The sequence below is a fragment of the Triticum urartu genome, chromosome 5 (genome assembly GCF_003073215.2).
Source record: "Triticum urartu cultivar G1812 chromosome 5, Tu2.1, whole genome shotgun sequence".
Lineage (NCBI taxonomy): Eukaryota > Viridiplantae > Streptophyta > Magnoliopsida > Poales > Poaceae > Triticum > Triticum urartu.
In genome coordinates this window covers 187,219,901-187,246,237 of record NC_053026.1, presented here as the reverse complement: position 1 = coordinate 187,246,237, position 26,337 = coordinate 187,219,901, and positions in this window count along the sequence as shown.

The following is a 26,337-nucleotide window of genomic DNA, read 5'->3' as shown; positions in this document are numbered from 1 at the left end:
GCTCGGGGGATACTGGGCTTCGGGCTTATCATTCACTAATATTGAAAGGGGCATATCGATCCCCTGATCTGGTGTTGCCACCCGACCAGTGTCTCTGGGGCTACTGCATTGACAATCCAATGCAGAAAATTTTAAGTGCAATATAGCTTTTGAGGAGATTATGATCCTCATGTTGGTTGGCCTCACCCAATCTGAGTCTCGAGGAATTTGCACACCGCTTTTTGTGTCCCAAAGTATTCCGCCGAGTTAGGAGTTGATCCTCGGGCCGATTTTGTGAATCAACCTGAGTCTCAGGGGCTACTGGGATCAGCGGTCTTATGTCATCCTTCAGGGGCATCTCACTTTTTAGATCGATACAAACCTTGAGGGCTACTAGCTATATATCTCGGCACAGAATAAATTGCACTAATAAAAAATATTGACAAAAAATCGGCCCGCGGTCGGGGTGGTGCACCACCTTGGAAGCAGTCCGGCATAAAGCTTGGGCGCTAGTGGCTGGCTCCATAGAGGGAATTTCCGGCATTAAGCTCGGCTAAACTCCTTCAACTTTTTTGAACCAAGGTGATTTATGACACATCGGATATAGTCCAGCATTGGAGCCCGGATACAGTCCGGCGTTGGAGCATGGACATAGTCCGGTGTTGGAGCTCAGATACATTCCGATGTTGGAGCTCAGAAGCGGTCTGGCGTTGGTGCTCGGCTGCAAAAACTACCTCGAATGCAGTCCGGCATGGGAGCTCACACGCAAGAGGATGCTGCCGCCCGGGAACAACCTCAAACCCGTGGTGTGGCATAAAAATAACAATGCATTGATAAAGGCCGAGAACTTAGAGGGGCTCCTCGGATAACCAATGTGTAAACTCTTCGGATTTACTTTGGTGATCCTCAAGATCGAAGATGGGAAGATTTGTTGAACTAGTTTTCAAGACCGATGACCGAATATGAAGAACAGTTCGGAAGAATCGAGGAGCGTCCCCAACTTGAAGACCGGTTCAGGGGGCTACTGACGGTGTCCTGGACTAGGGGGTACTCACCACGTCATCTCCCAATCAGTTGGATTGGGCCAAGGACCCCCATGTCCGTATGCTCATGGGCTAGTTCAGACAGCCGATGTATACACGAGGAAGATTCCACAAGACTTGGTGATTAAGACAAGGACTCCTCTCCACCGGCGTACTCGACTAGGACTCTTGTTATCCTAGGCCTCTGGTACCTTATATAAGCCAAGGCCAGGCTAGTCGCTAGATACTTATGACATTACTCATCATACCTGTAGGGTTTAGACCACAACATACGATCTCGAGGTAGATCAACTCTTGTAACCCCTATACTCATCAAAGTCAATCAAGCAGGAAGTAGGGTATTACCTCTATCAAGAGGGCCCGAACCTGGGTAAACATCGTGTCCCCTGTCTCCTATTACCATCGATCCTTAGACGCACAGTTCGGGACCCCCTACCCGAGATCTGCCAGTTTTGACACCAACAAGGAGTCCTACTCCTACTAGGAGGAGGATTCCTCCGGCCGGCCTCCCCCTCCCTCCTTTATATACGTGGGGAAGGGGGCACCCTAGAACACATCAAAGTTGATATTAACTGTGTGCGGTGCCCCATCCTTAGATTTCCACCTCGGTCATATCGTTGTAGTGCTTAGGAGAAGCCCTGCGTCGGTAAATTCATCATCACTGTCACCACGCCGTTGTGCTGACGAAACTCTCCTCGGCCTCAGCTGGATCAAGAATACGAGAGACGTCACCGAGCTGAATGTGTGCAGATCGCAGAGGTGCCATGCATTCGGTACTTGATCGGTTGGATCGCGAAGACGTTCGACTACATCAACCGCGTTACTTAATGCTTCCGCTTTCGGTCTACGAGGGTACGTGGACTCTGTTGCTCATTGCTATGCATCACCTAGATGGATCTTGCGTGTGTGTAGGATTTTTTTTGAAATTACTGCGTTCCCCAACACTGCCTGCATCTACTACTATTACTCCACACATCGACCGCTATCCAGCATGCATCTAGTGTATTAAGTTCATGGAGAAATGGAGTAATGCAATAAGAATGATGACATGATGTAGATAAGATCTATCTATGTAGAGATAGACCCCATCGTTTTATCCTTAATAGCAATGATACATACGTGTCAGTTCTGTTTCTGTCACTGGGATCAAGCACCGTAAGATCGAACTCACTACAAAGCACCTCTTCCCATTGCAAGATAAGTAGATCAAGTTGGCCAAACCAAACCCAAATATCGGAGAAGAAATACGAGGCTATAAGAAATCAGGCATATAAGAGATCAAAGAAACTCAAATAATCATGGATATAAAAAGATAGATCTGATCATAAACTCAAAGTTCATCATATCCCAACAAACACACCGCAAAAAAAGAGTTACATCATATGGATCTCCAAGAGGCCATTGTATTGAGAATCAAACGAGAGAGAGGAAGCCATCTAGCTACTAACTACGGACCCAAAGGTCTACAAAGAATTATTCACACATCATCGAAGAGGCACGAATGGAAGTGGTGAACTCCTCCGTGATGGTGTCCAGATTGGATCTGGTGGTTCTGAACTCTGCGGTGGCTGGAATTGATTTTCGTCGACTCCCCTAGGGTTTCTGGAATATTGGGGTATTTATAGAGCAAAGAGGCGGTCTGGGGGCACCTGAGGTGGGCAAACCCAACAGGGCGCGCCTGGGCTTCCTAGCATGCCCTGGCGGGTTGTGCTCCCCTCGGAGCACCCCCAAGCGCAGCCATGGCCCATTGGGTGTCTTCTAGTCCATAAAAAATCTTCGTAAAGTATCATTGCATTTGGATTCCGTTTGGTATTGATTTCCTGCGATGTAAAAAACATGTAAAAAACAACAACTAGCACTTGGCACTATGTCAGTAGGTTAGTACCAAAAATGACTATAAAACATCCAAGATTGATAATATAACAGCGTAGCACAATCAAAAATTATAGTACGTTGGAGACGTATCAGCATCCCCAAGCTTAACTCCTGCCCGTCCTCGAGTAGGTAAGTGATAAAAACAGAATTTTTGATGTGGAATGATGCCTAACATGTCATATCATATTCTTTTCTTTATAACATGGACATTTGGACTTTTATATTTTTCAAAGCAATAGTCTAGTTTTGACATGATAACTTAAATACTCAAGCGTATCAACAAGCAACCATGTCTTTCAAAATATCAACGCTAAAATAAGCTATCCCTAGCCCATCATGCTCAATCATTGATCCATTCAGGAAACACACTCACATATTAACTACACCCAATGCTCAAGTACGATCATAGTGCCTCCTAGTTGGCGCTTTATAAGAGAAGAGGGAGACTCAAATTTAAAAATAAAAATTTCATAAAGTTAAAGAAAGGCCCTTCGCAGATGGAAGTAGGGATTTGTAGAGGTGCTAGATCTCAAAGCAAAAAAACTTAGAGATAAAAACATTTTGGGAGGTGTGTCCTTCCCACCAACAAAAACGACCTAGAGTTCCTAACACTTTCCATGCTAGATATATCATAGGCGGTTCCCAAACAGAAAATAAAGTTTATTCCTTTTTCCACCATACTTTCACTTTCCATGGCTAACCGTAGCCACGGGTGCCTTCCATACCAACACTTTCCAAGGAATTTATTATTTGACAACATAAAGTAAATTCATTTTTCATTTCGGGACTGGGCATCCCTAATACCTTTGCCTTACTCTTGTGCAATGACAAGTGAATAAACACTCATCATGAGAATAACACATCTAGCATGGAAAATATTAGCCACCCCTCACCGCTCCGCGAGCGGTACGAACACACAAAAGTGAAGTTTATTTTTAAAATTAGAGATGGCACATACAAATTTGGTTAGGACGGCAAAAGAATACCGCATATAGGTAGATATAGTGGACTCATGTGGCAAAACTGGTTTAAAAGTTTTTGGATGCACAAGTAGTGATCATATTTAGTCCAAAATGAAGGCTAGCAAAACATTGAGAAGCGACCAACCAAGAAACAAATAATCTCATAAGCGATCATTAAGCATAATTAACACCGAATAATGCACCGCAAGTAGGATATAATTTCATTGAATAATTATTGACTTTCGTGCTTGCATAGGGAATCACAAACCTTAACACCAAGATTCTTACTAAAGCATAATTACTCATCAACATGACTCAGGTATCACATCATCATATCCCAAAACTATTACTAAGAATCAAGTTTATTTTGTCCAATGATCTTCATGAAGGTTTTATTATATCCTTCTTGGATATCTATCACTTTGGGACTAATTTTCATGTGTTGCTTTTGATAAGCTTAAACAAATATAAGTGAAGATCACGAGCATAATATTTCTTTCTCTCAAATTAATTTAAGTGAAGAAAGAGAGAATTTCTTGAACTTTTTTAATAACTCTCAAATAAATCTAAGTGAAGCAAGAGAGCATTTCTTCAAAAACTACTAAAGCACACCATGCTCAAAAAGATATAAGTTAAGCACTAGAGCAAGTCCATAGCTCATAAAAAATTTAAGTGAAGCACATAGAGCAATTTTAACAAGTCATGACATAATTTTGGCTCTCCCAAATAGGTGTGTCCAGCAAGGAATCAAGACTTAAAACAGAAAATAAAACAAGCAAAGACTCATATCATACAAGACGCTCCAAGCAAAACTCATAATACATGATGAATAAAAATATAGCTTTGAGTAAAATACCGATGGTCGTTAGAAGAAAGAGGGGATGCCACTCGGGGGCATCCCCAAGATTAGTTGCTTGCTCTCTTTTGGATAATAGCTTGGGATGCTGGGGCATCCCCAATCTTAGGCTCTTCTTACTCCTTATTCCTTCATCCATCGTAAGATAACACGAAGCTTGAAAACTTCAATCACACAAAACTCAACAAAAGCCTTCGTGAGATCCGTTAGTATAAGAAAACAAATCACTACTATAAGTGTTGTAGTAAACAATTCTTATTTTGCTCTTGAATTATATCTACTATATTCCAACTTTTCTATGGCAAAAACTCATCAAAGAAAACCATAGAGCCATTAAAACAAGCACACAATGCAAAGAAAATAGAATCTGTCAAAAACAGAACAGTCTGTAGCAATCTGGGCGATTCGAATACTTCTGTAACTCCATAAACTTTGAACAATTAGGACTACCTGGGAAATTTGTATGTTAATTTAATTCAAAAGGAATTGATATTTTATCGCTCTCTGGTTAAAAATGAAAATTATTTTCGCGAGCGCAAAAGTTTCTGTTTTTTAGCAAGATCAAACAACTATCACCCAAGAAGATCCTAAAGACTTTACTTGAAACAAACACTAATTAAAAAACAAAAAACACAATCATAACAGTAGCATAATTGTGCAAACACTCAAGAACATAAAGCTAAAGGCAAAGATAAATTTTATTCATTGGGTTGCCTCCCAACAAGCGTTATAGTTTTACGCCCTTAGCTAGGCATAAAGCAAGGATCTAAGTTTTGTGATCTTTGTTTCGAGATCCATAAGATGCCCTCATGATTGATTCATATGGTGGCCTGATTATTGTTCTAGGGAAGTGTTCCATACCCTTCCTCAAAGGAAATTGGAACTTAATATTGCCTTCTTTCATATCAATCATGACACCAATAGTGCGTAAAAACGGTCTACCAAGAATAATTGGACAAGACGGATTGCAATCAATATCAAGAAAAATAAAATCTATGGGCACATAATTCCTATTTGCAAGAATAAGAACATCATCAATTCTTCCCATAGGCTTTTTAATAGTAGAATCCGCCAAGTGCAAATTTAAAGAGCAGTCTTCAATATCGTTAAGACCAAGCACATGACATAAAGATTTCGGAATTGTAGAAACACTAGCACCCAAGTCACACAAAGAAAAACACTCATAATTTTAATCTTGACTTTGATAGTAGGTTCCCATTCATCATGTAATTTTGTCGGAATTGAAACTTCTAATTCCAACTTTTCTTCTAAAGCTTTCATCATAGCATCAACAATATGTTTAGTAAAAGCTTTATTTTGTTCATAAGCATGGGGGTGAATTTATAATGGATTTCAACAAAGAAATACAATCAATCAAAGAGAAACTATCATAATTAAAGTCTTTGTAATCCAAAAGAGTGGGCACATCACTAGTTAAAGTCTTGACCTCTTCAAACCCACTTTTATCAATTTTCTCAACAAGATTTTCACCCTCCGAATTATGAGGACGCCTTATAACTAAAGTTGACTCTTCTCCAGTCCCTTTTTCATCAATCTTAACTTTACTAAACAAGGAATCAATAGAAGAAACACCAATCATTTTAAGATCTTCATTTTTAGCCTCTAATGAGATTGGTTAACGGCCATTTGATTTACTAGAGTAGCTTGTGCATCGGATATCTTTCCTAACAAACTTTCAGCAAAAGCATACTTAGGTTGGAGATTCCAAACTTCTCTACTAATATCATCAAGTTGTTTTTCTATAGCATCAACCACAATGGAGTGTTCCTTAAGTTCTTCGGTAAATACTTATTATGCTCAAACTGCGTAGTCATATATTCTTTAGTAATTTTTTCAATTTCAAGAAAAATATTGGGGTAAGGAACATCATAATATTTTCTTTGAGGCATCATGACTACGCAAACAAGAACAACCCACAAAAACAGATCCAACAAGAAAACGGCGAACGAAAAAGAGGGGCGAATAAAACTGCAAATTTTTGTGAAGTGTGGGGGAGGAAAATGAGAGGCAAATGGAAAATCATGTAAATTGCGAGGAGATAAGATTTGTGATAAGGAACCTGGTATATGTTGAAGATCCTCCCTGGCAACGGCGGCAAAAATTCCTTTTGATCTCGCTTGAAGCTACGTCGGTATTTCCCCAAAGAGGAAGGGATGATGTAGCACATCGGCGGTAGGTATTCCCCTCAGATATGAAACCAAGGTTATCGAACCTGTCGGGGATATACCCCGCGGTATGACCCGGCCGGAAGTATGACACGGCTGGACTTGGCGCTTCATCGTGGCCCGCCGGAGGATTGGCGACTCACGGGTCTCGCAGTTCACTGGTGTGACGACTCATGAGTCTGGCTACTTGATGATGGCCCCGACGGCGGGTCAGACGAATGACAAGGGCCCAAGGCCCAGTAGGCCGGCTCATGTTATAGTGGACCGGCTTAATACGGAAGGCATAAGGAATATTTCCTTTACAAAGGAAGCCAGACTAGGACTCCACTTGTAATAGAGTAATCCTAATCCTACTAGGACTAGTCATGTAACCCGCCCCTTCAACATATACAAGGAGGGGCAGGGCACCCCAAGAGGGGAGAGAAAAAACAATCGCTAGGGCTAGACACAAAGGGGGAGCCGGCTTATACGCGACTCTCCCATGAGCATAATGAGATCTAGCCACAAACAGCATGTAGGGCTATTATCGGATGATGTTTCCCGGGGCCCGAAGATGTCTAAATCCTTGTCTTGTGTTGCGTCCCTTGATTCCGCTCAACCCCTCTCAAGCTACTACAAAGATGCGTTGGCCTCACAACTAAGTCCTCACACTAGGACATCTGCCGTGACAATTCCACGATAGTTGGCGCACGCCGTGGGGCTCGCGCACGGTGGTGTTCAGTTCTTGAAGGGATCTTTCCTAGGGATCAAGGAGCATGCAATTTTCCGGATGAAGAAGAGCCGGTTTTGAAAGGATTTGTATCAGTTTCAAAGTTCATCGGATCAGATTATGATCTGTGAGGTTTAAAGGTTAAACAAAAAAATTTAGGGTAGCACCATGAGCCGCCACCTTTGCAAGTCGAATCCGAGAGGAGATCAAATTCTACTACTTCTACCGCACATTGCTGAGTCTGACAGGAGAGAGGATCTTTCATTTGATTAGGTGGCGTGCCGTACGCCGTGGAATCGGTCCCATGGCAAGTTTCCACCGAGAAAACAGATCCCCGCCGTGACCGGGTAAACTAGTTTGGCTTTTCCACTGATGCGTCATGGATTGCAAGTCCCACATATTTAAAAAACCAAGGGAAGCGACCGTCATTACTGATGTTGCTTTTTCTTGTGTGTGTATCGAGCCAAGTCCAAAGAGTCCTCAAGCACCTCCATTGTTCCCCACTAGTACGTAGTACATGGCAAAGGAAAGGAGGAACTACAGACCGTTCCAAAGTACTACTAGTATCATGAAAAAAGAAAAGAAAAAAGAGTCAAACCAACCATGACTGGAAGGAGGATTGGGTCGTGGGTACAACTGTTTTGCTCCAGATCCGTTTCCAGGCCTGCCCTCACCGGAGAGGACGAGCCGGCCACGTACCCTCATCTCCACAGGAGGAGTATTTAACCAAAAACTACCACATTTGCCGGAAACATGACGGAAAACTACCACTCTACGTTTTTGTGCGAAAAACTACCAAATTTTTCCTAAACCGTGACAAAAAACTACCAACTCGCGAAAACGCTCGCTTCGCCCGCGCTAACCCCGTTTCTGACCGGTTGGGCCCGCGAACAGTTGCCATGCGGGCTAACGGGCGGCCGGCGCGCATTGACGGCTGTTAACGGCGCGTCCGCTATCGGAACGGCGGCTATCGGTCGGCCAATGGGTCAAGATCTAATCCTCTCCCCTCTCGCTGCACTCTCTCCGTCCTCTCCCTCTCTCTGAACTAGGTGGCGGCGGCGACGACGACGATGGCGGCGGTGGTTCCGGAGGGGGGCGTCGGCGATATGGGTGGTGGCGGCGGCGGCGGCGGCGATGCTGGCGGCGGTGGCACAAGTTTGGACGCTATGGGCTCAGTCGACAATTGGTTGGGGAGCACCATCTTCTCGACGCAGGCCGGCTCGCAGCAGCAGGAGGCACAGCTCGCCCAGTCATCGCCAATGGGTTGCAGGTATGGAAATATCATCTGCTAGGTTAGCTGCTTCAATCTGTCAATTTGGTTAGCTGCTCATGAATTGGTTAGCTGCTTCAATCTGGCAAATTAGTAAGATGTGTTTGTTAGAGATTGTTGTGTAGTAAATTGTATTGCACTTGTAGCTCTGTCATTTTCAATTCAATTCATGAGCACCTATTTCTGCAGTTTTGCTGACAAGAAGTGGGAGATATGGTTTCATTTAGAAGGGAGAAACCCTGTGAAAAGGGGTATATATGAGTCAGATATATCTTTTGTTACTCTACAATCACTCATTGCTAGTGAAGGGTATGGGCAGAGTGATTACATGTACTATGTGAAGGAGGAGGAAATTGGATCTGACAGAGTAAAGTATTTAGGTAATGAAGCTAGTGTTCATGAAATGTTGGAGTTTTTTAATCATGTCAATGTTGTGAACATAAGGGTTGTGAGAGATGTTGAACCTGGAATAAGCACATAGACTATTCAGAATTACATGAACACTCAAGAGAGTTGCTGTGTGCAAAAGGTTGTGGAGCAATCTGAGCGTTCAGAATGAGATAGATGATAGAAGGCTCAGCTTGAGAGGAGCAGGATTCAAAGAGAGGCAAATTTGAACCACTTTGAAGGAGACACTGAAGTGTCTGAATTTTGTTCTGAGATTCAGTTCATTCAGATGGGAGTGCTGAAGTTGTTCAACAAATGGAAATAGAGTGTGCCTCTGAAGAGGATAAGCATTGCAAAACTGCTATTGTGAAACATGTGAAGAACCCTGGTCCAACTAGCAGATGTCACAATGAGGTAGAGAAAAAACGTTTTGAAGATTGGTTTCCTGAAGCAGATGAGTTTTGTTTTGCTGGTGATGCAGGCATAAGTGATGAGGAAGAAGAAGATGAAGTTGAACTACCATACCATCATGAAGAAGCCAAAGACAAAGAGTAGTAAGAAAAAGATGAAGGAAAGGGTATATTTTGACCCTTCAATTCCCAATTCACATTTACTCTTGTGCAAGAGCTTGTGTTTTGATCTGTTTACCAGTTCAGAGAAGCATTAAGAGATTTTCATATAAGGACTTTGAGGTCTTTTCACTACCACAGGAACACTCCAACAAGAATTATTGTTTGGTGTTCACAGAGAGAGCATGGATGTGAATTTTACATGTGTGCCTCAGGATTGCTCATGAAAGAACATTTTGCATTAAGAAGTGTAACATGGAGCACACTTGTCCAGCATCAGCAGAGAACACAAAGGTTACTACTAAGTGGCTTTCAAAGCAGTTGAGCCTTCTCTTAGAGCAGATCCTAGAGCACCTGTGGATTCACTTATTAAAAACAGCAAAGTCAAGTTTTCAGTTGATGTATCAAAGAGTGTGGCCTATAGGGCAAGGAGGAAGGCTATTAAGGTTGTACAAGGTGACCAGAAGGAGCAGTACTATAGACTGAGGGACTACCTACAAGCAGTTCTTGACACAAACCCTAGTAGCAGGTGTGTAGTTACAACATTTGAGGACCCAGAAAACCCTGCCCCAACTCCTAGATTTAAGTACATGTTCTACTGCTTGCATGCATCAAAGCAAGGATTTCTTAATGGTTGCAGGCCCTTTATAGGTAAATATATAACTGCATTTTGTTCAAAATATCTTGTTGTAATTTTTTGGTAGCTAATTTGGGTATGGATGCAGGGCTTGATGGTTGCTTCATCAAGCTAACCACTGGACAGCAAATTCTTGCAGCCACAGGAAGAGATGGCAACAACAACATCTACCCCATAGCCTTTGGTGTGGTTGATAAGGAAGATTCAGAAAGTTGGACATGGTTCTTAACCTAGCTAAGATGTTGCATTGGAAGTGGAAGCAAATTTGGAACCTACACCATTATTTCTGACAGGCCAAAGGGTATGCAACTAATCTTAGCAGTAGTTCAGATAAATATAGGTTATTACTGGCTTTTTATTGTTTTTGTCATGACCATTGGTTATTAATTTTACAATCAGGGTCTTCTTAGGCTATAAATGAGGTGTTCCTGATTCCCCTCAGAGATACTGCCTCAGGCACATCTAATGCAAATTTTCAGTCAGCTGGTTTCAGAGGAGGCAGAACTAAAAAGCTTAGTAGATAAGGCTAGCTACTCATTCACCAAACATGCCATGAATTAAGCAATGGCAAGAGCTAAAGCAGAGTGTGAGGAATGCCTGGAAGTGGCTTACAAAAAATTCCAAAAGGAGACTTGGTGTAGGTCTTCAATGGATACAATTGCAAACTGATCTTGTTGTGTGAACAACCCTTAGTGAGGTTTCAACAAATGATCCTTGATTGTTAGGGCAACAATTAGGACTACTATGTTTGAAGGAATAAGGAGCGACTAAGCAGAATGGATCAAAAGGCAGAAGACTAGGGAAAAAACAGAACAGCAGGTTGGATGATCACACCCAACTATTCAGGAGAAACTAGAGGAGATAAGAAGTATGCCAAATTTTGTGAGGCACATAAGGCTGGTCCTGACATTTGGCAAGTGTCTAGTAAGGAAAATCAATACTGTGTCAACCTAGCTACTAACTCATGTGACTGCAGGAGGTAGGATATGACAGGTGTGACATGCAGTCATGTAATAGCAGCAATGAGCAAGATTCACATGCACCCAGAGGACTATGTGCATGAATTTTTCAAAAAACCACTATATATTGAAGCATACAAAGACATAGTGTACCCTGTCCCTAGTCCGGGATTCTGGCCTGACACCCATACTCAGGATATTGAGCCACCAGTGTTCAAAGAAAAAGTAGGGAAGAAACAAACAGCTAGGAGAAAGGGCCAGTTTGAGGTGCTGCACCAAAAGGCGTGAAGGAAATATGCCCTAGAGGCAATAATAAAGTTATTATTTATTTCCTTATATCCTGATAAATGTTTATTATTCATGCTAGAATTGTATTAACCAGAAACATAATACATGTGTGAATACATAGACAAACAGAGTGTCACTAGTATGCCTCTACTTGACTAGCTCGTTAATCAAAGATGGTTATGTTTCCTAACCATGGACAAAGAGTTGTTATTTGATTAACGGGATCACATCATTAGGTGAATGATCTGATTGACATGACCCATTCCATTAGCTTAGCACCCGATCGTTTAGTATGTTGCTATTGCTTTCTTTATGACCTATACATGTTCCTATGACTATGAGATTATGCAACTCCCGTTTGCCGGAGGAACACTTTGTGTGCTACCAAACGTCACAACGTAACTGGTTGATTATAAAGGTGCTCTACAGGTGTCTCCAAAGGTACATGTTGGGTTGGCGTATTTCGAGATTAGGATTTGTCACTCCGATTGTCGGAGAGGTATCTCTGGGCCATCTCGGTAATGCACATCACATAAAGCCTTGCAAGCATTGCAACTAATGAGTTTAGTTGTGAGATGATGTATTATGGAACGAGTAAATAGACTTGCCGGTAACGAGATTGAACTAGGTATTAAGATACCGACGATTGAATCTCGGGAAAGTAACATACTGATGACAAAGGGAACAACGTATGTTGTTATGCGGTCTGACCGATAAAGATCTTCGTAGAATATGTAGGAGCCAATATGAGCATCCAGGTTCCGCTATTGGTTATTGACCGGAGACATGTCTCGGTCATGTCTACATTGTTCTCGAACCGTAGGGTCCGCACGCTTAAGATTTCGATGACAGTTATATTATGAGTTTATGAGTTTTGATGTATCGAAGGAGTTCAGAGTCCCGGATGAGATCGGGGACATGACGAGGAGTCTCGAAATGGTCGAGATGTAAAGATCGATATATTGGACGACTATATTCGGACATCGGAAAGGTTCCGAGTGATTCGGGTATTTTTCGGAGTACCGGAGAATTACGGGAATTCGTCGGGGAGTATATGGGCCTTATTGGGCCATACGGGAATAGAGGAGAGAGGCCAAAAGGAAGGAGGCCTGCGCACCCCATCTGGTCCGAATTGGACAAGGGGCGCAGCCCCCTTTTCCTTTTTCCTCTCCCTCTCTTTCTCCTTCTCCTACTCCAACAAGGAAGGAAGGAGTCCTAGTAGGACTCCCCTTGGCGCGCCCCCTTCTAGGCCGGCCGCCCCCTCCCCCTTGCTCCTTTATATATGGGGGCAGGGGGCACCTCTAGACACACAAGTTGATCTTCGTGATCGTTCCTTAGCCGTGTGCGGTGCCCCCCTCCACCATATTCCACCTCGGTCATATTGTAGCGGTGCTTAGGCGAAGCCCTGCGACGGTAGAACATCAAAATCGTCACCACGCCGTCGTGCTGACGGAACTCCTCCCCGACGCTTTGCTGGATCGGAGCCCAGGGATCGTCATCGAGCTGAACGTGTGCCAAGAACTCGGAGGTGCCAGAGTAATGGTGCTTGGATCGGTCGGATCGTGAAGACGTACGACTACATCAACCGCGTTGTCACAACGCTTCCGCTGTCGGTCTACAAGGGTACGTAGATCACACTCTCCCCTCTCGTTGCTATGCATCACCATGATCTTGCGTGTGCGTAGGAAATTTTTTGAAATTACTACGTTCCCCAACAAAGACACAAGCAGGATGGGAACAATTACATGCAGCAATTGTGGTCTACAGGGCCATAGATTTACTTACTGTGGGAAAGCTCTAAACCCAAGTCTTCAGATGAGAAAGAACTTACACCAGGTCATTCAAAAATGTTGCATTCTTTGTTTAGTTAATAGTTGTTTAATTATTTTAGTTCTGCTCTATGTACTAACTATCTTAATTCTGTCATGCAGGAGAATAGAGAAATTTTTAGAGGTTCCTCTAGTGCTAGTCACCCACCTCCAGAACCACCACATCAACACCAAACTTCACAGATGCCAGCCTCATCTGCTCCACCTCCTAAAGCAGTGAGGAACAGAAAAACAGCAGCAGATAAGAGAGCTTCAGCATCAACTGTTTCTGCAGGAGCAGCCAGGTCTTCACCAGCACCTCCAACAGGATCAGCATCAACAAGAGCTCCAAGAGGATCAGCATCAACAAGAACATTCAATGCACCAAGAGCATCCACTGCAGAACCAGGGATATTAGCAGGCAAGAGGAAGAGGAAACCCCCTAGCAAGTTTGCACTATATTTTAGTGCCAGTGGAAACCATTGAAACTCTGTTACTAAGTTTGTGTTCTGCTACTTAGTTTGATTGTATGGTACTAAGTTTGTGCTCTGCTACTAGACTGCTTAAATTCAGACATGTGAACTTGTGTGCAATGTTGAATGTATGGTTGCTACTTATTTGTGCCCAATACCAATGGGTTAAGTGCTAGTGTTTTTTTATTTGTTTTACTTTGCCATTTGTGCAGTTTAGGTGCATGTTTTAATTGTTTTAATTTGTTTTTTGTTTTACTTTGTCGTTTCTATAGTTCAGAAGTGACTGCCAAATTCTTTTTTTTTTAAATATGCACAAAAAAATGTCTGGCCTGGGGCTCGAACCCAGGACCAGTTGGTTGTAACCATGCATTTAATACCAATGGGCTAGTGCTAGTGATTTGTTTGACTAGCATCGGCCAAACTTATTATATGTTGCCCACCACGTCGTCTGTTCAGCGTGCGTTGCAGCCGCCATCGTGGTGAGCGTGCGTTGAGTAAACCCAGCCGTTTCGGATTCTACGACTTTATTACGTGTCCACCCACCACGCTCTCTGCTCACTCGCCCACTCACCGCTCGCACCGCCCACTCCGCTTCCCCCTCTCTCCTGTCGAAATCGCCGCCGACAACCACCGCCACTGCCGTCGCCATGGACTGGCAGCTGGCCATCGAAGCTCTCGCCGGCAACAACCAGGAGATGAGCGCGCAGTACAGGGAGATCGCGCATTGGTTCCCCAGTCTAGCGATGATGAGGAACCACGCCCGCGGCCTCGTGAAGGTGATGACAGCTGCTGAAAAGCAGCGCACCTTCCCTGCCGGCCGCACCATCCCGCCGCCGTCCCTTCTGCTGTGGGCGATGCGCGAGGTGCAGCGCTCCCCCGACCCCAGGCAACGCGCCCGATGGTGGATGTACCGCTCATCCACCACGCTGCCGGCCGCCGCGGACCACGTCACCGACGCCGTCCTTGCGCTCCCAGCCCCAATCAACAACGCCTACTGGGAGAGGCGCAACCATGGGTCCTTGGGCCCTCTGACGACTCTGACGGCGAGTCTTTAGACAACAAGTTCTCTGACGACGAGTCCAGTGAATATGATGAGGAGGAGGAGTCTGACGAATCTGACAACGAGGTGGATGAGGTTGTCGTCCTCTCCGACGACGAGCCTGAAGTGCAGCTGCTGGCTCCCGTCCTCGACGCCATGGAGGGGGACAGGAACCTCCCAATCCACGTGGATGCACTGCCGGAGGTCGATCTCCCAGACGGCGTCGTGGTGAAGCAAGAACAAGATGGCGGCGAGGAAGATGTGGTGGAGCCGGCGCCGGGCAAGAGGAAGAGGGCGGCCATGACTGCAGTGCGCCGCTCCCAGCGCCTGAAGATGCTGAAGAAGGAGGAGTGAAGTGCTGCCTTCAGTTAGTTCAGTGCAAAAAAATTCAGTTTCATTAGTCCTGAACTTTCGTAAGTTCAGTAAGTTCCTAGGTTCAGTTTCGTCAGCACTATCTACTTGCTATCTATGTCAGGCACTATCTACTACTAGTTGCTATCTATGTCAGACTGTGAATGGTAGTACTATCTATCTATGTCAGATTATCTATATATGTTAGTTGCTACTTGCTACTTGCTACATATGTTAAGTTATTTGTCAGACTATCTAAGCTACTTGCTATATATGTTACTTGCTGCTTTCTACTTCCAACTATGTCACTACTGTCAGTTATCCACACATGATATATGCAGAGTAAAACAGACTCATCATAGATAAAACATTCTTACTTAATTAACTTAGCATGAGTACTCACTTAGCATAGTAGGTCTTAACATAAAAGTCATTACATCATAGATAAAACCAACTAGTTCGTAAACCATAAGAGTACCTCCCTCCCTCATACCATTCTGAAAGCACATAAAACTTTCCCAAAATATACACCTAACATGCATGACATTCCAAGGCCAGCTATATATATAGGCCTACTAATTACTTAACCCACACACCAAGCACTTCACTCATTCATAATTGCCTTGATCCTCTCCAGCTTATCTTTGCTGGCATGCCCAGCATTGACCAGATCAGCAATCAGATACTCCAGCTTCTTCTTCTCTTTCTTAAGTAGGTCCCTATCCCCCTCCACTTCCTTCATGGCCTTCCTCATGTTCTGAATGATATCTGCTTGGCTTTGAAGAATGCACCTTTGCTCCTTGGCAAGCTTCATCTTTTCCATACTTATCTCAATCTTTGCTTGATCCTCAAGTTGTTTCTTCTTTGCATTTAGATCATTGATTGCCTGACTGGTATAGTTCATGTCATGAGACATCTTGCCATCTTGATAGTCAAAAAGCTTGGATACATCTTCCACCAAATGGCTGTAGTTGTTTGACAGGAAATCAATTTCCTTCTGTAGCTTGGCCACCTCTTTCTCATGGGCTTGTTTGTCCTTCACCTTCCCCAAGTTCTGCTCATGGTACATGTCCCAAATCCTTGTTAGGCACCTTTGTAGAATCTCTGGCCAAGGACCATCCATCCACTCCACAACCCCACAGTTCACACCTACATCCTACAGAAGCAATTATTTATAATTAAGCACAAATCACTTAGTAACAAACTAAGTACAGATAACCAAAGTTCACACCTACATCAATATGCTCTCTGAATTATGCAAACATAATTCTTTCATAGTAAGCACACAACACCTGACTTGGCATCAGAGATAAATTCAGTTAACAGCTATATTAAGCAGTAAATATAAATTCATTTAACTCTGTTCTCTTTCAGTTAACAGCTATATTCAGTAAACACCTAACTAATACATTCAGTTCACAGTACACTAAAGATCTCTGCATGTAGGTGTTCTCAGGTTCAGTCATGTATTGAATTCAGTTAACTAAAGATCTACTTTCCCATATAGCTTCCATATGGTATGGCACTTTCAAGTTTCAGTTCTAAACTACAGCACACATCTCTGCACATCACACATCTCTGCACCACATGCTGCACCACACATCTCCAGCAGCAAAACACATCACACATCTTCACCAGCAAAACAAGTTAGCGTTTAAGATTTAATACCTGCTGCACAGGACAACCCAGGAATCGCCTCCCAGTCAAAGCACCTTCAAAAGCCACCATCTTCTTCGGCCTCTGATGATGCATCATGCACGTCGGCTCAGATTCAGTATAAGAACCACAGAAAAATGGTTCCACCACAGTGTCAGGGGTTTCCTGCAAAAGAAACTTCGAATCAAACCAAAAGCAACTTGGAATCTCCAACTTGGATGAACTAACCCTAACCCTAACTCTGTTCCACCATTATGCACTTACAAAGAGCTGAGGATCCATTGAAACCATGTTGATGTCCTCGTCCGAGCTCTCCTCGTCATTCCAGGATGGCATCCTCAACTTCTACCGGCAGCAATGGCCGCGGCGGCGACAGCGATAGGCTAACCTAGCTCACAGCACCAGTGAGAGGGGAGAGGATGAGGATGAGTGAGAGCGAGCGAGTAGAAAGAGAATGAGCGAGTGGCTAAGCTCGCTCGCTCTCACTTATCAGCCGACCAACAGCCGCCGTTCCGACAGCGGACGCGCCGTTAACGGCCGTCAACGCGCGCCGGCCACCCGTTAGCCCGCGTGGCAACTGTTTGCGGGCCCAACCGTCAGAAACGGGGTTAGCACGGGCGAAGCGAGCGTTTTCGCGAGTTGGTAGTTTTTTGTCACGGTTTAGGAAAAAATTGGTAGTTTTTCGCACAAAAACGTAGAGTAGTAGTTTTCCGTCACGTTTTCGGCAAATGTGGTAGTTTTTGGTTAAATACTCCCACAGGAGCGCGCCCGGACCGGGTGGCCGCTCTGGCCGTCTCCGGCGTCCTTCGTGCCGGTTCTGCGGCTCCGCCTCTGGTCCTGCTGCTCCTCCGTGCCGGCTCTGCAGATCCGCCTTCTGCCTCTATTGCTCCGAGCCACTGTCATGGCTGCGCTGGCCCATCTCGGCCTCGCCTTCGCTTGGATTTGCTCCGAGTCGCTGTCACCTCTTCTGCCCGAATCGTCCTCGGCCGCCCGCCGCAGCTCCGGGTTGCCATCTCCATCTTAAACTGCCGCTGAGATGCCGTTCTGTTCCAACGTGCTCGGCACCCCGCATCTCGCGGCGCCACGAACCACCGTTACTCGGCCTCGTTCTGAGCCGCCCTCGCGGCCCATGCCTCCATGACCTCACCTGCGCCCGCGTCTCAAGCCGGCCCTGCCTCGCGGCCGTCTCTGCCGTGGCTTTGAGCCGCCCTCATCTCCGACGGCACGACCTGATCACTGCAGCCGCGAGTCTCCATTGCCTCGGTGTCAGCCACCGTAACCGGCCCCGTTGACCTGCTTCGCTCCACTCCTGAGTCGCCGGCCCACTATCACTTCTATCTCCCGCCTGCGAGTTGGAGTCGCTAGTGCAACCGTGTCCAGCCGCCTCGCCGCTTCAAGTCGGCCCCGTCCTCAGGCGGGTGTCCACCTGCTGCGCTGCGCCCTCGCCCGTCAGTGCTGCGAGGTGCCGGATCATTTGCATGATGTGGTTCTCTTTCGGGCAAGACACTGACATGGCAGGTGGGATTTTCATGTGCAACACCAGCGCAAAGGAGTTCTTTGGATCAGACGATTTCCAGACTTGGCTTTTTTGTTGACAATGTCAAACAAGGGATGCTCCTTTTTTTCTCTTTAACTGCAACGAGCACAAGTTGTACGGGGTGTTTGAGGCCGCCTTTGATGATGGATGGGATATTACTGACAAAGCTGCTTATAGATCCTCTGCTCAGAGAGAAGGAGGAGAAAACCTGCTACGTGCATGGATTATGCAGTCAGAGCGTTAATCACATGCATATACTCCCTCCATTTCAAAATATAGTGCGCACGCGCTTCTCGAGGTCTAACTTTGACCATAAATTTAACCAACGAGACCAACTGCGGCGGGAGAAAAAATTCTATAATTGAAAACTTCTTTCGAATACGAATTCACTGATATAATTTTTGCTCCCGCCACAATCGGTCTTACTAGTTAAATTTACGGTCAAAGTTGAAGCACATGAATAGAGAAAGCATTACATTATGAAATGGAGGGAGTACTATTTACTTTCAATGCACTTCTAATACCTCACACACAATTCAATTTCCAACTGGGAGTGCTGGTCGTTACATCCAACGAGACAGTGTTAGTAAAGGATCAGATATCTAGCGATGCATGGAATGGTTCCCTAGGTAAAACATAGGAGGTCAGAGGGGACACACTGATCTAGCATTATCCAGCATAAGTGTCCGCGTTCGTCCGACAAAACATCATGTGATATTGATCCTATATATTTTTTTGTTAAGTACATGTTGATTTCTTTTCGGCAAATAACTACTCTGCCTTGATTTTTTATATGTAGGACAATGATTAATTATAAAGGTGGTGCCATGTTGTGCTTATGGAGTGTGTGTCAGCATCATCATGCACTGGCGTCTGCGCCCGCTTACTGTTGAATGGGTGTGTGCAAGCCGCCGTCCGTACAGCTCGATCTACATCAACTCGCTGGGATAGCACTCGCGATTGACTCGCCCGTCCGCGCTGGCTTAAAATGCCGTGGCGGGCATACAACAACAAATTGAGCACCGCGGACGTGCCGCATTGAGCCTGAGCTGCCCCGGATGCGTTAAGTCACCGGGGTTATATTGAGCTGCTGGGGCCGCCTGAGCCACCTTTATGGCGTCAAACGGATTATCCGTTATCCGACCAAATTAGGTGATATTCATCCAAATTTATTTCATTAGCATATATTGTTTTCATCAAAGAACAATTACTTGGTCTATGATATTTTTTTGCAGGACCATTATTCCTTACAAAAAGTTTCGCAAAAAGGGTGTGAGCAAGTGTTATTTTAGCACTACCGCTCGTCCTGCGCAAGTTGCCATCCCCACTACATCAAACTGACTCATTGTCCGTGCCCATGGATAAATTGTCTACGTCTGTGCCGTTTCCAACGCCGCGGCTGACTCTCTTGTCCGCACCGGCTTACAACGCCACTGCCGACTCTCCCCGTCCATGCCGGCTTACAACGCCACGACCGGTGCACCCTTGATTGATTTCAGCTTCACCATGATGATCATCAACTCCGCGGTGGATAATTTCTTGCTCAACATATCAGGTGAAATCCATCCAGTATATTTTTATATTATATATTGCTTTCTTTAAAAAAAAGAGCAATTACTTTGGCTTGCAAGTTCTCCAATGCAGGACAAATTATATCACTGAGCTGTTGAAGGACTCATACCGGTTGGTATCATGGTCAAATATGGAGAATCTCAAGACAACTCCTCGAGTCGCCTTAAGACTCGGGGGCTACGGCATGACTCGGAAAAATTGGCCAGTATCAATAATCCAAAACTCCGGGTCATTGGAGGGAAAAAATAACCCGGCCCCGGAGACTACTGCTATATTGATAAGAATTTAAAGGCCGTCAAAAAATTTCCGATTCAAATGAAGAATGTCGGTTTAAAATCCAGGTCAAGGTAAACCTGTCTCCCACAAAGCTTTGAAGCTCTCAATATCCGGTTTGAAATTCCGGTTCAAAAAGAATTCATCTCTTGTAAGTTCGAGTTTTTAGAAAAAATTACAGGGACCAAAGAGAGTTTGTTGCACAACACAACTTAAACATAGGCAACCGGCGAGCACAGCTCAGAAATATATCATTTGGGGGCTTCTGTCTTATTGAGCTAAGCTATGATTACCCTTTGATCCGGCTCATAGCCACAGTTACAGGTCATCTGGGGGCTTCCTGTTCAAACATAGGTCGTATTTGATCCAAAGAGAACATATCTGTCGGTACCCTCTTGATCGGCGCAATGCCAAACCCACTAGGGGGCTTCTTGATCGTATTCGAATCATAACTTAATCCCTTTTGGGTCCAACTTTGACCGTATTCGAATTAGAGTCGTTAAAAAACTATCAAGGTCATTTGGGGGCTTCCTGTTCAAACATAGGTCGTATTCGAACCAAAGAGAACATAGCTGTCGGTACCCTCTTGATCGGTGCAACGCCAAAGCCACTGGGGGCTACATGATCATATTAGAATCCTAGCTTAACCCCTTTGGTCCGGTTTACTAATCGTATTCGAATCAGAAGCCTCAAATTTTCTCTCTATTTGACTTAAGTTTTTGAAAACAATCTTTTGGGTTTGTCTTGAGACTTTTTGCTCATATATAAAGCATATATGTGTGGTTTCTATTAACCCGACTCGACTTTTGACGATAAGTCGCCACCATATGTCAATCATAAACATTTGGAAGTTTTGGCTTCTAAGATTGGGTTATCACCCTTACTAGATGGGTCACATAAGCCGGCAGTACGATTCAATATCACAGGTATGATATTGTTTATACATAATTATGTTTAAACCGATCCTGAATATGGACTTTAAGTCGCCAGTATATTTTGGATTGTGCCATTGGAATCATGCGCTTATCAATCATTGGATTATTGCTTTTATTGGATGCGGCGATGTAAGTCGGCAGTATGAGCTAATTCCACATGATTTGCAGAACTATAACTTATATAAATGCTTAAGTCCAAGCTCATCATTAAAATTGATGCTTTAAAATGATTATCTGTTTTGGATTTTCTCAAAGGCTATAAGCCGCCGGGTTATAAAAATTCTGGCTTACAATGGAGGCGTAGTAAATCGCCATCGGAAAAGAGCCGCCAGTATTTAAACTCTGGATTTACTTATCAACAGATGAGGTATTCAAAGTCTCTTTGGCGCAATGGCTATTATGTTATCAATGGATATGATTTATTCTACAATGGAAGGAATAATCCCGAGTCGCTGCAGGCTTACGACCCGACACTTGGGAGCTACATTATTTAAATTGAGATTACATCAAATATGCAAGTCCCATGTCACTGCCAGCATGCACCATGGCACTTGGGGGCTAATGTAAAGTCACTTTTTGTTCAACTTATTGAAGACCCGACTCATCACATTGTAATGATCCGACCCTTGGGGGCTACCAATTGCTCTTGTAAAAAATTCAAGGTACACAAGCATTAATCCATTATATTGAACGGTCCACAATTCAGTTGGTAGAGTACAAAGCTCTTAACCTTGTGGATGTGGGTTCAAGCCCCATGGTGGAGATTATATTATATGATGTTATTATCAATAAATTATATACAAAGTCCCAGCTCAGTATTATCTTACTAAGCCGGCCCTTGGGGGCTACACATTCCTGTTCAAGTTTACATGGTTATATCTACAAAAGTCCCTGCTCATTATTGCATAATGACCCGGCCCTTGGGGGCTACACTGGTTGAAGTTTTCATGAGCCTAAGGCAATTACAAGTCCCAGGTTGCTGCAAGCATGACAACCCGACACTTGGGGGCTACAGGTGGTATGCATATAAGGGAGAAAAATCTTCAAATTCTCAGTTTGGAGTAGACCAGATTAACCCGGTGTCTGCAACAATCATGACCCGACATCATTTATTTATAACCCGGCAATTTTGGCAATCATAAATTGGCAAGATCTACATCTATACGCCGGCTGAATATCAGTTGAATATTTCAAGACCAATATTTTTGTCAAGTCAGAGCATTGAAGGCCGACTCAAATGGATTATTCCTTATAATATTTCTCTACAAGAGCCAATGTGAGCAAATTGGTTATGAAGCTGGCCTATTGACCCGGATTTTTTAGAAGAAGTGCCTGGATTTTTGCATTGGCAAGGTTTGGAAATATCTGTTAAAAGAGATTTGCTATAAGATCTTGAATATGCATCCAGGAGGAAATGGCACGGACATAAAGATGATTAGGTGCCGATTCGGGATTTTTTTTAACCCGGAGCACAACCTATCAAGTTTGTTCTTGTGCTTATTTTATAGGATCAGTTCAACATGGATAAATCCAAATTAAACTGAGGGCTAATGTCGGGGATATACCCCGCGGTATGACCCGGCTGGAAGTATGACCCGGCCGGACTTGGCGCTTCATCGTGGCCCGCCGGAGGATTGACGACTCACGGGTCTGGCAGTTCACTCGTGTGATGACTCACGAGCCTGGAGACTTGATTATGGCCCCGACGGCAGGTCAGACGGATGACAAGGGCCCAAGGCCTAGTAGGCCAGCTCATGTTATAGTGGGCCGGCTTAAGACGGAAGGCATGAGGAATATTTCCTTTACAAAGGAAGCAAGACTAGGACTCCACTTGTAATAGAGTAATCCTAATCCTACTAAGACTAGTCATGTAACCCGCCCCTTCAACATATATAAGGAGGGGCAGGGCACCCCAAGAGGGGAGAGAAAAACAATCGCTAGGGCTAGACACAAATGGGGAGCCGGCTTATACGCGACTCTCTCATGAGCATAATGAGATCTAGCCATAAACAGCATGTAGGGCTATTACCGGACGATGTTTCCCGGGGCCCGAAGCTGTATAAATCCTTGTCTTGTGTTCTGTCTCTTGATTCCGCTCAACCCCTCTCAAGCTACTACAAAGATGCGTTGGCCTCACGACTAAGTCCTCACACTAGGACATCTGTCGTGACAATTCCACGATAGTATCAGTAGGAGAACCAAGCAACACAACGTAAACAGCCCATGCACACAAATAACAAATACTCGCAACCCGGCGTGTAAAATGCAGCAAGGTATTTGTATATTTTTTGTTTAATAGATCTGAAAATAAAAGCAAAGGAAAAGTAGATCACAAAGGCAAATAATATGAGAAAGAGACCCGAGGCCCGTAGGTTTCACTAGTGGCTTCTCTTTTGAAAAATAGCAAACGGTGGGTAAACAAATTACTGTTGGGAAATTGATAGAACTTCAAATAATCATGACGATATCCAGGCAATGATCATTACATAGGCATCACATCCAAGATTAGTAGACCGACTCCTGCCTGCATTTACTACTATTACTCCACACATCGACCGCTATCCAGCATGCATCTAGTGTATTAAGTTCATGGAGAAACGGAGTAATGCAATAAGAATGATGACATGATGTAGACAAGATCTATCTATGTATAGATAGACTCCATCGTTTTATCCTTAGTAGCAATGATACATATGTGTCGGTTCCCTTTCTGTCACTGGGATCAAGCACCGTAAGATCGAACCCACTAGAAAGCACCTCTTCCCATTGCAAGATAAATAGATCAAGTTGGCCAAACAAAACACAAATATAGGAGAAGAAATACGAGGCTATAAGCAATCATGATTATAAGAGATCAAAGAAACTCAAAAAACTTTCATGGATATAAAAAGATAGATCTGATCATAAACTCAAAGTTCATCCGATCCCAACAAACACACCACAAAAAGAGTTACATCATATGGATCTCCAAGAGACCATTGTGTTGAGAATAAAACGAGAGAGAGGAAGCCATCTAGCCACTAACTACGGACCCGAAGGTCTACAAAGAACTACTCACGCATCATCGTAAAGGCACCAATGGAAGTGGTGAACCCCTCTGTGATGGTGTCTAGATTGGATCTGGTGGTTCTGGACTCTTTGGCGGCTGGAATTGATTTTCGTCGACTCCCCTAGGGTTTGTGGAATATTGGGGTATTTATAGAGCAAATAGGCGGTCCGAGGGCACCTAAGGTGGGCACAACCCACCAGGGTGCGCCTGGGACTCCTGGGGCGCCCTGGTGGGTTGTGCTCCCCTCGGAACACCCCCTAGGCGCAGCCTTGGCCCATTGGTGTATTCTGGTCCATAAAAATTTTCCGTAAAGTTTCGTTGCATTTGGACTCCATTTGGTATTGATTTCCTACGATGTAAAAAACATGCAGAAAACAACAACTGGCACTTGGCACTATGTCAATAGGTTAGTACCAAAAAATGGTATAAAATGACTATAGAATGATTATAAAACATCCAAGATTGATAATATAACAACATGAAACAATCAAAAATTATAGATACGTTGGAGACATATCAGCCCCCCACCCTTGTGGGCCCCTCGTGGCTCCACCGACCTATTTCTTCCGCCTATATATTCTCAAATACCCCAAAACCTTCCAGGGGAGCCGCAAAACCCCTTATCCACCACCGCAACCTTCTGTACCCATGAGATCCCATCTAGGGGCCTTTTCCGGCGTCCTGCCGGAGGGGGATTCGATCACGGAGGGCTTCTACATCAACACCATTGCCTCTCCGATGAAGCTTGAGTAGTTTACCACAGACCTATGGGTCCATAGCTAGTATCTAGATGGCTTCTTCTCTCTCTCTCTCTTTGATTCTCAATACCATGTTCTCTTCGGTGTTCTTGGAGATCTATTCGATGTAATACCTTTTTTGCGGTGTGTTTGCCGAGATCTAATGAATTGTAGATTTATGATCAGCTTATCTATGAATATTATTTGAATCTTCGCTGAATTATTATATGCATGATTTGATATCTTTGCAAGTCTCTTTGAACTATCGATTTGGTTTGGCCAACTAGATTGGTTTTTCTTCCAATGGGAGAAGTGCTTAGCTTTGGGTTCAATCTTGCGGTGCTCAATCCTAGTGACAGAAGGGGAACTGACACATATTGTATTGTTTCCATCGAGGATAACAAGATGGGATTTTCATCATATTGCTTAAGTTTATCCCGCTACATCATGTCATCTTACTTAATGTGTTACTCTATTCTTATGAACATAATACTCTAGATGCAGGCAGGAGTTGGTTGATGTGTGGAGTAATAGTAGTAGATGCAGGTAGGAGTCGGTCTACTTGATACAGAAGTGATGCCTATATTCACGATCATTCCTTAGATATCGTGATAACTTTGCGCTTTTCTATCAATTGCTCGGCAGTAATTTGTTCACCCATCGTAATATTTTCTATGTTGAGAGAAGCCTCTAGTGAAACCTATGGCCCCCGGGTCTATTTTCCATCATATAAGTTTCCGTCTACAATTTTAGTTTCCTATTTACTTTCTTTGCAATCTTTTACTTTCCATTTCATAAACCAAAAATGTTACTTTACCGTTTATCCATCTATATCAGATCTCATTTTGCAAATAACCGTGAAGGGATTGACAACCCCTTTATCGCGTTGGGTGCAAGTTGGTGTTTGTTTGTGCAGGTATTTGGTGGCTTGTATGTTGTATCCTATTGGATTGATACCTTGGTTCTCAAAAGCTGAGGGAAATACTTACTCTACTTTGCTGCATCACCCTTTCCACTTCAAGGGAAAAACCAATGCAAGCTCAAGAGGTAGCAATACCTAGGTGTGTCAAGTCAATCCTAGATTTTAAGGTATCTTTTGCCTTGCCTTCAATATTAATAAGTGTGCCGATAATGCTGCCACATATATTTTTCTCGATGTGCATCACATCAAGATTATGCAGTGGATC